Here is a 15,637-nt window from a genome sequence, read left to right on the forward strand (position 1 = left end):
TTTTTTTTTTTCCAGACTCTGGGATCCAATTGCTGGTTTTTGATTTCTTAAAACTCACATTTCAGTCCAAAGTTTGCTATGGCTTTGTTAAGTGTCCTGCGAGGGCCCATTTTCTAAAGGCTTGGTCCCCAGCCCATGGTGCTACTGGAAAGATGAGATGGGGCTGAGAGGGAGGAACTTAGGTCACTGGGGACTGGCTGGTGAAGGGGATGCTGGGATCTTGGTCTCTTCTCTCTCTTTGCTTTCCACTATCATGAGGTGAGAGCTTCCTCCGCCAGTCATTTCCACTATGACATACGATCTTGACTTAGGCCCAAATGCACTGGGGCAACCAGTCCCGTATTGAAACTTCCAAAACCATGAACAAACAAAAAACCTTTTCTTGTCTTGATTTATTTGAGGTGTTTGTTACAGCAACAGAGAGCTGCTTCGTACAAGGCTTACCTCTCTTTCTAGATTAATCCTCTCCACGTTTCCATCTACTCCCTGTCCTGGCAGTGTGCCTTCCTGTTGTGCCCTTTGTCCGGCTTGTGCAGGCTGATTTCACTTCCAGGTGAAGAGAAAGGCTCCGAGTAGGACACAGAGACGGGGTGGTCCGAGCCAGTCTTCTCCATTTATTTGGCCCTGAGCCTTGTGGACACTTTTGCATGTTCCCATGCGAGTTATTCAATCAGAAATGTTGCCAGTGGGACTGTATATCACTATGCTATACTTGGGAGAATATTTCAAGAGAAGTGAAATTCTCTGCCCTCCAGAAATATCAGACTTAGGGGAGGGGGACGGGTATGTGACTTGATAATTCTGGACAACAAACATCTAACTAGGACAGAGAGCAGAGTCCTTAGAAAAGCCCTATCTTAAGAGAAGACCTCTGTTTTTGTTTAAACACAGAGGGTGGAGGAACAGCATATAAAGCCATCAGGGAGGTAGTGGAATCAGAAGTCCCAGAATGAGAGTCTTGATAGGGAGATCAGTGGTGTGATGAGAAGGAGGAGGGTGGGTGGAGGGAGAGGGAGCCAGGAAAGCAGAGGAAAATGTGACCAGAGGGGTATAAGACAATGGCCCTACCCTGTAGATTAGGGAGAGAATGTCTGTGCACATCAAGACATTCACAATATTCAGGATGACCTGTGGGATTGTGCAGTGTTCTGTACTGATTAAGTGGACAAAAAGAACACACAAAGAAGTGGTAGTGCAAAGACCATGGGATGGAATGAAGCAAAATTCAGATAGTTTAATTTACATGAAACGCTCCATTTTTTCATTTTCTCATATTTTTTCCCCTTATTAGCTTTCCTCTACCCTTCCCACTTTCCCTACACCTTTAGCCCCTTTCTTCCTATTTCACATTGTCCATTATATCATTAGGATCTTATGTACTATTATAATTTATATTTTAAAGTTAGACATCGACTTGATTATTGGTAGTATATTTCCACATCCATGGTAATAAATATGTATGCAAATGTAAAAAAAAATCACAGAGCATGAATCTTAGGAATGAAGTTAAGGAATGGACAATTAATTGGAAGAACTACAGAAGATACTTAGTTTCAGAATTTTATTTTGATGCAATAAAATATCACTAAATAATTTTGAGCAAGTAGTGATGCTACAGATCATGTATTTTAAGAAAAAATTTCCAATTTCTGTTTACAATACTTAACAACAAACTTCTAGTGATTCACAATTATTCTATTCCTGTACTTAGAATATTAACTGTAATATGATTTTAAATGATACTTACTAAAATTTCTGGTAGAAATAAAAGCTGTGACTTATAATCCTCTAAGCATTATTCTTGCCTAATGTTGAGAAATCTGACATTCATTATTATTATTTATCACACACAGCTGTATTCATCTGCAATAAGAAATTTATTTAAGTGGAAAATCATTCACTTTTGCTGTGATATCGATTTCCAGTTTCTTTAGTGAATTAAGTTACTGATTTAAAAATTCATAAATAAAACATATTAGTGATTTTACGCTAACATTTATCTTTAGCTTTGCTTTTCAGCCTGATGAATTCCTTTGCAACATTTGAAATAATTAAACATAGTAATTTAGAAAATACACTTGGGGGCACAGTAAACATCTTATGCTTTGTACATATTATGATACTTGCTAAGGCAAAGCTGAATACCACCTTTCAGACTTTCCCTTCCACTTGGATCTGTCTTGGAAGGTACTTTTAAGAACTATGTAATTCTGATCAAGAATTCTGTTTCTCCCTAGAAAAAATCCTTCTGTTTCTCATTTTGGGTGACAGGATGGTGATTCCCTTTGTTCCTACTTAGATATGTTGAAATTGCTTCAAAGCTTTGAAGTTCTGAGATTTAGAGAAAAGATGAAATGCAAATATCTATGTGCTATTTTCATATGGAAATGATATTCTGAATATATTTCTTTGTTGGCATACATTGGGTCTTATAGAATAAATTAAAAGACATTTGAGAGATAGGCTCTGTGGTTTTTCTTATGGCTACACTAAGACACATTAAGTAAGTAACTAGAGTCCAAAACTTCTAAGACTTTAAAAAATGATTGAAATTTTAATTAAATGTTAGTATCTAGGAATTTGAAGATTTTGTTTTTTCTCCAGTGTTTGGAGAGTGTGCCTTTCATTCTCTGAGTCCCAGTGTTCTTTTCTTGGTAAGTTGCTTTATGTTTATTTTTTGTGGTTATTGAAGCTGAATATTTCTTTGTGAAAAATCAGCTCAAATACAAAAGTGTAGCAAAAATTACTTATCACCTCTCCTTTCAGACTCAACTACTACTAATCTTTAAGTATGTGTTCTTGTAGGCATTTCCCTGTCTATATCAATCTTGGTGCACACATGTGACTCCATGTGTACATTTCATTCTCGTGTGTCTTTGGGCTGACCTCTGTGGGTCACACATATTCTCTTTGGGTGGGGCAGTCTCTCTTTTGGCTGAGCTTTTCCTCCCTTTACATGCTTTTCTTTGTTCTATCTTACAAGGGCTTCATTATCTGTCTTTTATTTTTGCTTGTCTGCCCCTCAACTTTCTGACACACTCCTGCTATCTTTCATGTTCTTCACATGGGTATTAATGTGTGTGGAACTGTGAGTGCATGCATATATGTGTAAACATATCTATATGTATGCATTTGTATGTGCATTATATATATATGTATATATAGATGAGTGCATATTTTTATACTTATGTCAAAAAGAATTATTAGACATATGCTGTCTTGTAATTAAAAAATAATCTCATTCCATAACAATAAATATAGATTTAAAGTTCCATTTAAAATGATGGAATGGTGTTGTAAAATATTGGGTAGTATAATGTATCATAGACAAATTATTTATCCAATAATTTTAAACAATAAATTATTGATTTTTAGATTGTATATACATGTTTACTATGTTTAGTAGTAAATTTCCCTGTATCTGTGCAACCATTTTTTAATCATTAGAATAAATATTGAGGGCGTTTTCAACCTTTTTTTGAAGATTTATTTATTTTTTGGGGGACTGGGGATCAAACTCAGGACCTTGAGCTTGCAAGGCAGGTACAGTGCCACTGAGCTAAATCTGTGGCTTTAAACCTTTTTGGAAAGATGATGAGTGAGATTTGTTTTTCTTTGAATTCTGAATTTTTGAGTTCTGCATAGTTTAGGTTACCCTTCTGCCCGTTTTATGTGTAAGGCAATTTGATCATGTATAGTACACTTAGGTAACAATATATTTTTCTTTGCATTCTATCAAAACTTTGTTTCTTATGTTATCTAATATTACAAAGGAGAAGAGTAAACTTGGATTGTTTATTATTGTTATTTTTTGCTTTTTTGTGACCTTTTATTTTCTGGACAATACTGATGGCCATGGGTCAGAAAGAAGTGGGTAGGAAATAAATACATTTTAGACGTATATTCAATTTGACTTTGTCCTACATAGCCCAAGGAGTTGGCAAGGATTCTCAGTGATTAAGATAGTAGTCTGAGCCCAAGTATCTTTATCCTCTTCCACTTAAGAATGAACTGAAGGATGTTTTTGAGGATAAATGAAATAGAAATTCTGTAGTACAAGACTTAGTGCCACTAGTGGATAAAAGTTTTTGAGAGATTTTTGGAAATTGCAGAATCAGAGTGATCAAAAACCAGGAGAGAATGTTAATATAGAACACCAGAGATAAAAGGAGTTCTCAAGGAAGCCCACGTAAGCACTAAAATCAGAGTACAACAACAAGGACTTCAGCAACAACACATCAAAGATCAGAGCAGGCTCTAGATTGGTATCAGGGTATTTAATTAAAAGGCTTATTTAAGAAAAACTACTCTTATTGGGTTTCTTCACATCTGGTTGCATTTTTCCCTCTCCCATTACTTATGTTGCATTTGTCCTCTAAGAGAAATTTCAAGGGCTGTATCCAAAGAAAATCATTGATTTGGCATGGTCTCTGGTAGCACCACTGAATCTGGAGAAAGGGAAGAAATTCTGTGAGAGATGTGAAGGGGAAAAGGGAGAGCAATAACTCAGCAGTAAAAATCCTTCCTACATGAAAAATCAAATAAGCCTTAATATAATAGTGGGGGGGCCCTCAATACCCCACTGTCACAAATAGATCAGTTAGAAAAGAAATTAAATACTAGAATTTAACCAAATTCTTGAACAAATAGATTTAACAGATGTTTACAGAGTGTTTCACCCCACAAAATCAAAATACACATCTTTTCAGCTACACATAGGTAGTTCTCCAAAATAGACCACACATTTGCTCATAGAATTTTTTTTTTTTTGAGACAGAGTCTCACTATGTAGTTGAGACTGACCTGGAACTCACTATGTAACCCAGGCTGGTCTTGAACTCATAGCGATCCTCCTGCCTCAGCCTCCCGAGTGCTGGGCAGGCATGTGCCACAACGCCCGACTTAGAATATGTTTAAGTAAATGCCAAGCAATTGAAATTATCCCCTGTATATTATCAGTCCATAGAGTGATGAAATTGGAGATCAATAGCAAAAGAAACAAGAATTTCACAAAACAAATGGAAACTGGACAACATACTAGTAAGCAACCAATGGTTCACAGAGGAAATTACAGAAGAAATCAGAAAGTTTCTGCAATTAAATGACAATGCCAATAAAACATAAGAGAATCTGTGAGACACAATTAAAGGTGTCTTATGAGGGAAATTCATAGCAGTGAATACTCATACTAGGAAAACAGATAGAGCTCAAATAACATAAGTAATGCTGAACCTCAAGCTTCTAGAAAAAGGAGAGCAGAACAAACCCAAAGCTCATACAAGGGAGGAAATGATAAAGATCAGAGCAGAAATCAATGCAGTGGAGACTAAGAGAATGATACAAAAAGTCAATGAAGCAAAGAGTTGCTTCTTTGAAAGAATAAACAAAATTGACAAACCCTTAGCCAACCTTATAAAAAAAGGAAAGAAAAGGCTCAAATCTATGCAATTAGGGATGAAAAGGGTGAAATTACAATGGACCCAGTAGAAATCCAGAGGATCATTAATACCTACTTTAGGTTCAGATGGCTTCACTGCTGAATCCTATAAGACATTTAGAGAAGAATTATTGCCACTATTATTAAATTATTCAATGAAATTGAAAGGGAAGCAATAGTCCCAAATTCATTCGTGGGAGCACGCATTACCTTGATCCCCAAAACAGAAAGACCCAACTGAAAAAGAGAACTGTACTCCAATCTCACTAATGAACATAGATGCAAGCATCCTCAATAAGATACTGGCCAACTGAATGCAGAAGATCATCAAGAAGAATATATACCCTGACCAAGTGGGATTCATCCCAGGGATGCAGGGATGGTTCAACATATGCAAATCAATAAGTGTAATATACTGTATTAATAGAACCAAGAACAAAAACCATAAGACCATCTCAATAGATGCAGAAAAGCATTCGACAAAATCCAACACACATTCATGAGGAAAACCATACAGAAAATTAGAATAGATAGTCTCAATCTGATAAAACCATTTATGAAAAACTGAAGGCCAGCACCATACTAAATGGTTAAAAACTGAAGTCACTCACAGTAAAGTCAGGAACCAGACAAGGATGTCCACTATCACCACTCCTGTTCAATATAGTTTTGGAAACATTAGCCATAGCAATTAAATTTTTTTTTGGTACCAGGGATTGAACTCAGGTCCTTGTGCTTGCAAGGCAGGCCACCAAACCGCTGAGCTAAATCCCCTGCCCAGCCATAGCAATTAGAAAAGTTAAAGAAATAGAAGGAATAAATATAGGGGACAAAGAAGTTAAATTGTCATTACTAGCAGAGGACATGGTAGTCTGTATAGAAGACCCCAAGAACTCCACCAAAAGTCTTAATAACCAAATTCAGTAGAGCAGAGGGATACAAGGTCAACACAAAAAAATCAATAGCTTTTCTGTACACAAAAAACAGACACACTGGAAAAGGAACTGGAGAAACAACTCCCTTTACAATAGCATCCAAAAATATGAAATACCTAGGAATCAACCTGACAAAAGAAATCAAAGACCTCTACTCTGAAAACTACAGCACTCTGAAAAAAGAGATTGAAGAGGATATCAGAAAATGAAAAGACATCCCTTGCTCCTGGATAGGAAGAACCAATATAGTAAAAATGGCCACACTTCCAAAACTGCTGTGCAGATTAAACACAATCCCAATTGAAATTCCAAATCATACTTCATAGAACTTGAGAAAACAATCCAAAAATCATTTGGAAGAAGAAGAGACCTAGAACAGCAAAAGCAATTCTAGGCTACAGAGAAATGACAGGGGGTAACACAATCCCCAACTTGAAACTATACTACAAAGCTAATGTGATAAAAACAGCCTGGTACTGGCCAGGAAACAGACCTGAGGATCAATGGAACAGATTAGAAGATGCAGAAAAAACTCCAAACACACTCAGCCTCTTCATCTTTGACAAAAGAGGCAACCATCCTCACTGGAGAAAAGATAGCCTCTTTAATAAATGGTGTTAGAAAAACTGGATTTCAACTTGCCAAAGATTAAAACTAGACCTATATCTCTCACCATGCACTAATCTAAAATGGAAATGGACCAAAGATCTAACTAAATATTAAAACAGAAGCACTAAACCTGCTGGAAGATAAGTTAGGTAGAACTCTTTTTTTTTTTTTTTTGGTAGAATACTTGAAGGCATTGGCATAGGAAACAATTTCATAAACAAAACCTCAATCACATGTGAACTAGCTCAAAGAATCAACAAGTAGGGTGTAATCTTATTAAAAAGCTTCTGCACAGCAAGAGAAACCACCAATACCATGGAGAGACAACCCACAACGTGGAAAAAAAAATTTTACCAGCTGTTCCTCAGACAAAGGTCTACTATCTAGAATACATAAACAACTTGAAACAATCAGGCTTCCCTAATTCAAAGACCCAATCCAAAAATGGGCATCTGAAATGAACAGACATTGCTCAGACACAGAAGTAGAAAGAGCAAAGAAACATATGAAAAAATGTTCCACATCGCTGGTCATTTGAGAGATGCAGATGAAAGCAACACAGATTCCACCTCACCCCAGAAAGAATGGCTGCTATCAAGAAATCAATCAATAACAATTACTGGTGGGGTTGTGAGGAAAAGGGAACCCTTCTCCACTGTTGGTGGGAGCGTGGACTGGTGCAACCACTGTGCAAAGCAGTATGGAGATACCTCAAAGAACTAGGATTAGAGGTCCAATTTGATCCAGCTATTCTTTGCTGGGTCCCTTCCCAAATAATTAAAAGAATCATACCGCAGTGATATATGTGCACCCATGTCCATGGCAACACAATTTGTAATAACTAAAACTTGGAAACAGCCCATTCGCCCATCAACCGTAGACTAGATGAAGAACACACACACACACACACACACACACACACTTATATAAAATGGAGTACTACTCTGCCATAAAGAAGAGGACATTTATAGTTAAATGGATGCATACTGAGGCCATACTTTTAAGGGAAATTAATAGGACACATGTATAAATACTGAATAGTTTCTCTGGTGTGAGAAACTGAAAGTGTAAATAAGGTTCAAAATGTATAATCGATAATGTGAAATAGGAAGAAATAAGTTTAAAGGGGAAAGAGAAGTGGGAGGGGTAGGGGAAAAGAAAGAAAAGAACTGAATAAATATGAGAAAAGGAAAAAATGGAAACAAAGTCTTTGTAAGTAGGGACATTTGGAGAGGTTGAAGGGAGGGCAGGGGAATGGGGAAAAAATAAGAACCAATATATATCCCACAAAGGTACAAATTTCCAATGATGAGTGTCATCATATCCTATCCCTAATGTGTGCTAAGAAACTTGATGAATAAAAAAAAATTCTTCCTAAAGGAAGAGCAGCTTACTGAGGCACTTTTGTGAGCTCCTGCTGTCCACTCAGCTCTCTGCCTACACATACGACTGGGAACCCAATGGAAGCCTCAGTTTCTTCCACTTACACAAGACTCTCATCCAAGGTAGAGAACCTGCTGGAACAGAAGCAAAAGAGACGGAGGTGGAGAGCATGAGGACAACTTTGAGATGCAGTGTATGAACGGCAGGCATTCAAAAAACAGGAAGGACAAAGGAAGGGAATAACTAACCAAAAACATACTAGAAGAATACTAGGGTAGATGCTTGACAACACAGTGTCAAGAGAACCTCACAGACATGAACATTTATTCATTGCCATGTGTTTATAAATAGAAATGGTACACAAAGGGTCAGCAACAGCCTGAAAGAGAAAGACCAAGTTAACTAAAGAGCAAGAGACCCACAAGAAAGTAGAGATAATTTAGGATACTGAAGTAGAAAAAGGAAATATTTTATTAGGATCTTCAAACTTACCTCTTATGTTTTTATAAAACAGAAACCGGGACAATGGAAGTGGAGTGCTCCACAAGCAGCAAAAGAGTTGCTGTATTAAAGGAAAACCAATGTATGGAGCGATAAAGTGAGCATGGTGAAGCTAGGTTGGTAGAGACACAGCTAAAGTTGGGAGCTGCTAGAGCAAAAGCAAAGAGACAGAAAATTACAGTATGAGAACAACATTGGGATCTACCACATGAATGGTAAACATTTCAAAAAAATGGAAATGATGAAAGGGAAGAATTAAAATACCAAAAGAATATTTCTCTGAAGAAATAAAGGTTAGTAAAAATTCTCAATGAAAATCTGTGTGGGGGCCGGGGATTTAGCTCTGAGGACCATGCCTGCCTCATAAGCACAAGGTCCGGAGCTTGATCCCCAGTGTGTGTGGGAAAACCTACATTGGAATAGCTATAAAACATTTTGTGATGTCTAATGAAACAAAAATTGTAATCTTTACAGAAAAACAGTAATCTGTAAAAGAGAAATAGTAATCATCCGATAAGAAATTTCTATAGGAATAGCAACAGACACTTGAAAGAAATACTTTTTTCTTACTTTTTTTTGTATGTAGTGGGGTACTGGGTTCTGAACCAGAGTGTTTGCACTGTGCTATATCCCTAGCCCTTTTTAAAAATTTTATTTTGAAACAGTGTCATCAAATTACTGAGTTGCTCAGTTGGGGCTTGAATTTGCAACCCTTCTGCCTCAGCTTCTTAAAGTGCTAGGATTACAGGCATGCTCAGGTAAAAATATCTCTTTCTGAAGTAAATTAATTTTTAGTGTTGCTGCAAAGTAAAGACATTATTGGACATGCAAACACCCCACATTTGAAAAATGTTGCTTGATGACTGAAATCCTTGTTCAGTGTGTACTTTCTGCTCTTTGCAGTGGAAATTGGTTGGTTAAACTTTCTTCAGCTCTTCACACCTTTAAGAATTAATTATAGAGAAGTTATGTCTCGCTGCTTTGTATAAAATCCTTGTATTTTTCAATGTCCATAAATTCACAAGAAGAAAGTGCGCATGCGCGCACGTGTGTGTGTGTGTGTGTGTGTGTGTGTGTGTATGTGTGTACTTATTTAAATTGGTGATCCTCAAGAATTCTGTGGTGTTTTATTTCACTGTATGTCCTGAATGGATTTTGATCTCTGCTGGCTGTCTGTGATTAAGAAGGCTGCCATACATTTTTGGTCGTACATTTTAGGTGTTCAGGGATCTTGCGCTTGAGAGGCAGGCCGCTGAACCACTGTGCTAAATCCCCCGCCCAACATTTTGTTTTTAAGTGAGAAAGTAACGTCAAGTGTGTTTACCTAATTGAAGTAAAGCATTAAAAATACACATTTGAGACTAGTTTGAAGACTAATCTTTGGAAAGGTCAAATTTTATTCATAGATGTATTTTGTTTTCCTGATGCAGTATGTTATTTTAATTGAGCAAAACCTTAAAACTTAGGAAATTGCATGCAAACATTTTGGATTTTTGGCTTCTTTTGGGTAACTGGAAGAGCAGTGACTTTGGCCTATCCCCAAGAAATCAACCTGCCTTCTTGAGGGAAAGTTGTCCCTTATAGACAGTCTGTGTTGTAGGCCATCCACATCTTCATAACTGTTTCCAATACATGGATATCCTGCCGGCTCCATTTTTTGTTTCATTCTCTGCCCTTATAAACATTTTAAGTTTGAAACCCTCATTGCAATCGGAATCCCAATTAGACATCCTATGCTATATAAACTTAGAAATTCATTTTTAGTCTAAGCTTAATACAATTTTTATGAGATTGTCTTTGGAATGAACCAATTTTCTTTAAATAATAACGTCTTACAAGATGTGCTAGTAATTCTTGGAGAAATGTGGGCTGTTTATTGTTTGGCATTTCTAACAATGTTTTATGGGTGGTTATGTTCTAAATTATCTCCTCAGTGACCAACAGAGAGCTGTATTTTGAGAAGGTCAGTTAGGGTTACAGCTGCTGTTTGTGATTCAAAGAGCAAAGTCAAACTATATAGGCCTGAAAACAGGAAGGAGACTTAAAGCTGCCCTAACCACCTGGATCAACTGTGTTCTTTTCTCAACAACAGCAGGGCCCTCTTTTGAGTTTTGCCTCCCTATTATTCAGTTCTTTGTCTAAATAAGTACCGAGCTGTTTGAGATGGGGGTCATTGTTTTCACTGTGTTGTTTTGTGAAATACCATATGAACACATGACATTTTGTAGATAATAAAAACAGCAATGATTGTAGGTTGTTGGTAGTATTTTGTTGATATCCCTGCTGGTAACAATACACAAAGATATCACTTGACATTCTATTGGGTTAACAGAAACTGTTGTGTTGATTTTTACTGCTGTTAAGAGCAGGAAGAATATTGATTTTAATCAGAAGAAACAGGGAGAAATTGTTTTGACATGTGTTTTTTACTCAATCTTTGAGAATGTCATGGAGTAATGAAAAGATTAAATACTAATCTATGTAGGGTTCTTTCAGAAGGGCTGGAAGATGGTTTGAAAATAGTGACCCAAGGATAGGAATTTAGTTTGGAAATGAAGTATTTCATTAGCCATTACAGAAAAGACTCTTGCAGGACTACTAGAGGTTACTGACTTGCGTATTAAACAACTGCAATTTGCATCAAACTGTGATTGAAACATAGAAAATATGGTTTAATTTGTTCAGAATTTATTTATTTATTTGTTCATTCAACAAATATATAATGAACACCTACAGTATGGCTGGTGTTGTCCTAAGTCCTGGGAGTATGGTAGAGAAGAAAGCAAAGTCCTTGTTCCAGTGTACTTTTCATGGGTGAATATAGACAATAAAAGTTATTATGTGATATGTCAAAGGGCAAGAAATACGATGGAGAGAAAAATGAAGCAGGGTGAGGGAGCAGGAACTGCCAGTGCACAGTTCTGTAAACTGCCAGTTTACAGCAAAACTCCTTAATAGTTATCTAAACTTCTGTCTCCATTCTTATCTTCTAGTTTACTTTTGAGACCATCACAGAAAAGCATCGTCTCTTGTGAGTTGTTTAGAGTAATGGAAGAGACGATGCTTTTCTGCGATGGTCTCAGAAGTAAACTAGAAGAGAAGAATGGAGACAGAAGTTTAGGTAACTATTAAGGAGTTTTGCTGTAACTAGAGTGGCACCGTTGAAATAATAGCAGTATTGAAATAATATTAATGGACAGTATGGTTGCATAAATGATTAATAGCATGTATACCAAGCCTGCTGGAGCTATGTTGGTTGAGGAAAACTCACAGAGGCAGGAATAATATTGGAGATGCAAATGGCCTGGGGATGTAGTTTGGTGGTGGAGTGCTTGGCTCGCTTGCTCAGGGCACTGGGTTTGGTTCCCAGCACAGATGGGAGTGGGCATGAAGTGGAGAACACTATGAATTCCCACTTCCCATTGCATTTAAGAGCAGCCACAGAGATCTGGAAGGGCTGAGTATCAGTCAGACTCTGGAAGGAGATCTAGTGTTTGGCTATGGGGCTTTGCCAGCTCCTCTCCTAATGTGATCAGTGTTTTGACTCCAGCACGTGTCCTTGAATCCCTTTCTTGCCTCCTCACAGGGCTGGTGCTGAAGCTTCTGTTTGACCAGAATCATTTATGATCATAAGCACTATTTCCTAGGTTCTATGGAAACTCTGAAGGGCAGTACATTCTGAGAGGCCAAGCAAAAAAGGGATTAGTTTTGACAAGATAAGCCTCATAGTAAGAGAGGCAGCAGAGGAGGTGTGGGAGGGTTGTTTCTAGATCTTTTTCTCTCTCCTCGTGCTTCCTTCTCCATCTCTTCCTCTCTCCTACCCTTCCTTCTTGCATCCCTTCCCCTGCTCATCTTCTGTCCTCCCTCCTTTGGCCCTAACGCTCTTTTCCATCCATCCCTCCTTTTCTTTTGTGTATGATAGTGCATTTTTTAAATGCTGCTGAGAATAACGTAGCAGAGAGGAAAAGTGACTGAAAACGTGTAGTAAACCGTCACTGGAATGGTTCTGTTGAGAAGGTGAGACGATTAGGATCCAGTAAGAATGGAGAGCGTGGTTTCCAAGAGGAGGGCAAGCAGTGCAACTGTATCAAAGGGAAAAGGACAGATTTTGTAAGCATGGATGTGATTATGCTGTAAATTGAGGTTGTGGGCATTTTACAAAAGAATTGCTTATACTTTCTCATTAAAATGTGAACTTGCATTGAGGTCAAGGAAAGAGAATAGGTGTTGGAATGGCTATAATAATGTGTGATTAACAACCTTATTTTCTCAAAGAAAGCAAATTTCATTAGCTATGTGCCCTTAAAAGAGAAGCCGCTTTCTCTTTTTTACTAAGGATTCAGCTTTGTGGATTTCTGGTGGACAGTCTTGGTTAAATCCATTTAGCTTTCGGCTAAATGTTTATTTCTGCCAGTTACTGGACATAGAAAACAAATCTCATTTTTGTGATGTTTTGTGATTTGAGCCATGTTGGATAATTCTGTCAACATAACAGACAAATGAGGAAAATTTGCATGTGATTATATGAAGGGTGTGTAGAAGAATCTGTCCTTATTAAGCATATAAAAATGTTTAAACTCCACTGATCTTCATGTGGATCACAGCAGGCAAAAGCATGACATTTGAAATTGTTGCCTTCATTGCATCCTGAGGTCATGGAATGAGTGACACCCGATAACCTAGTTAAAACTGTGAGACCAAAGCAGTTATTCACATCAATTCATTTTTTCACATTTAGAGCTTAGATAATTGGATTAAATTATAGTCAAATAAATCAAGCTTACTATGCCTACACTGTCTTGGACGTATGAAGAGTTTGGCTTGTTCTAGCGAAATGTGTAAATATAAAAAATGGAATTATTATTCCCGAATTTTGAAAATCAAGGGAAATGTCTTATTTTAAAAAAAGTAACATAAGTGGACTCATGGTCCATGATTTCCTGAGCTTAAATACAGAGCTTTAATTAGTTAAGGTTGCACTAATTGACTTCTATAGACCCTTCTAATTATAAAATTTTATGATTTCTGAAAATAGTTTTAGAGGGTAAGCCATCAGTAATTGAGTTTATAACTTAGCTGATGCTATACACTAATTGCCCAGAATAACCCTTATTGTTTTCACTGAGATGGCATTTCCGTAGTTCTTGTAGGGGATCACTGCACCTTTTTTTCTTTTGTTTTGATTTGGTACCGGGGATCAAACTCAGGTCCTTGCACTTGTGAGGCATGCAGCAGAACCACTGAGCTAAATCCCCGGCCCATGACTACACCTTTTTACACACTTTGAAACACTGATCTAGTTCACATGTTGAATTTATGTGGTTAGGTGTATTTGTCTGACTTGGTGATACTGTTATAAGCATCCAAGTACCATGATGTTTTGCTGAAAATCGAGATACTGGAAATTAACAAAGGAAGAGGAAATAAAAACAGTGTGGCAGCTTTCCAGCTTGCCATGGTGATGAGAAAAAAGTCGAATCTTGGAGAATCTTGTAAAATGTGGCACTGGGTAAAGGCGTCACACATGAATTGCATTCAAATGTGTAATCTTTAGTGTGAGTTGTGAGATACTGACACATTAAGTTCCATTTTTTTACATTATGTGAAAAAATTATCATAATGTAAACAATAACTTAGAGGATTTATACATAGACTAGCTTTGTCTTTTGTTGCTGGCCCCAGAGCCACAAAAGATAATACCTACTGAGAATATGGCCTTTGAATCTGTCGCATACTTACCATATATAGCTCCGTACATAAATCCTTGAAATCTATGTTGAATCCAGAAGATACATTGGAAACTGCTGAAAATTAAGAGTTCTGTGGGATGTGCCGGTCACTTGCTTTCTTTTTTCCTTTCCACTTTTCCTCCCTCCTTCTCGTCAGCTTGTAGAGTTTCAAATGTAGATCTTGTGTGTATATTCTACAGTCAAGGGGAAAGCGCTGCTCATTATTTTGTTTTTATTTTAAAAATTTATAAGCTCTATAAAGGTAAGAAATGTGACAATACTTTATGAATTTTAATAGTTTTCATTATAACTGGCAATATTAAAATTGCAGCCCAGATTTTAATGAGCTCTCTGCCATTTCTGAAGTGTACTTCTCAATCTCTTCTTAGGAGTGAAATCTTACTAGTTCACTGTAAACCAGACTTCTGTGTGAAAGGTCCCCTAATCACCACCCTGCAGTCTCCCAACTCCTTAAATTAATTGCTCTGTCCTCAGAGTTTTCATAACAATTTGATTATAGCACTCAATTTATGATTATACCATTTAACAACAACTCCTTAAAGTAGCAGCCATTCCTTAATTGGTGGGGAGAGCACTTTCTCTTACATTGGTATTAACCTTTCACTCTCAGAAGTGCCCCAGTTCGGATGGTGAATGACACGTGCATCCTATCACAATGGGACTTGCTGCCTGAAGTACTCGGTGCTCATAAAGGTTATTCAGGCAGAGTTTGTCAATGAATTTAAATTGAATTTATTATTTGATGGTGATAGGGACTGTTCAAGTCCTGGTAGAGGACTTTGGGTATTTGAGAGGAATTGTTATTACTTGTATTTATTATTTATGTATGTTGATGCTCAAAGACAGCCCAATCAGGAGTGCAGAAAGCTATTAATTACTTTAAAGAGAGCAGAGATAACCTGGCCGAGATGTTGAGGTATTGGCTGTAACACAGTGCACTGGTTTCTAAATGCTGATCCAGAGGACTGTCCAAAAGGAAATGAAGATACTTTTATTATTTCATGGCAAAAAAAAAAAAAAAA

The sequence above is a fragment of the Fukomys damarensis genome, unplaced genomic scaffold (assembly GCF_012274545.1).
Source record: "Fukomys damarensis isolate Sample0158 unplaced genomic scaffold, DMR_v1.0_HiC HiC_scaffold_4, whole genome shotgun sequence".
Lineage (NCBI taxonomy): Eukaryota > Metazoa > Chordata > Mammalia > Rodentia > Bathyergidae > Fukomys > Fukomys damarensis.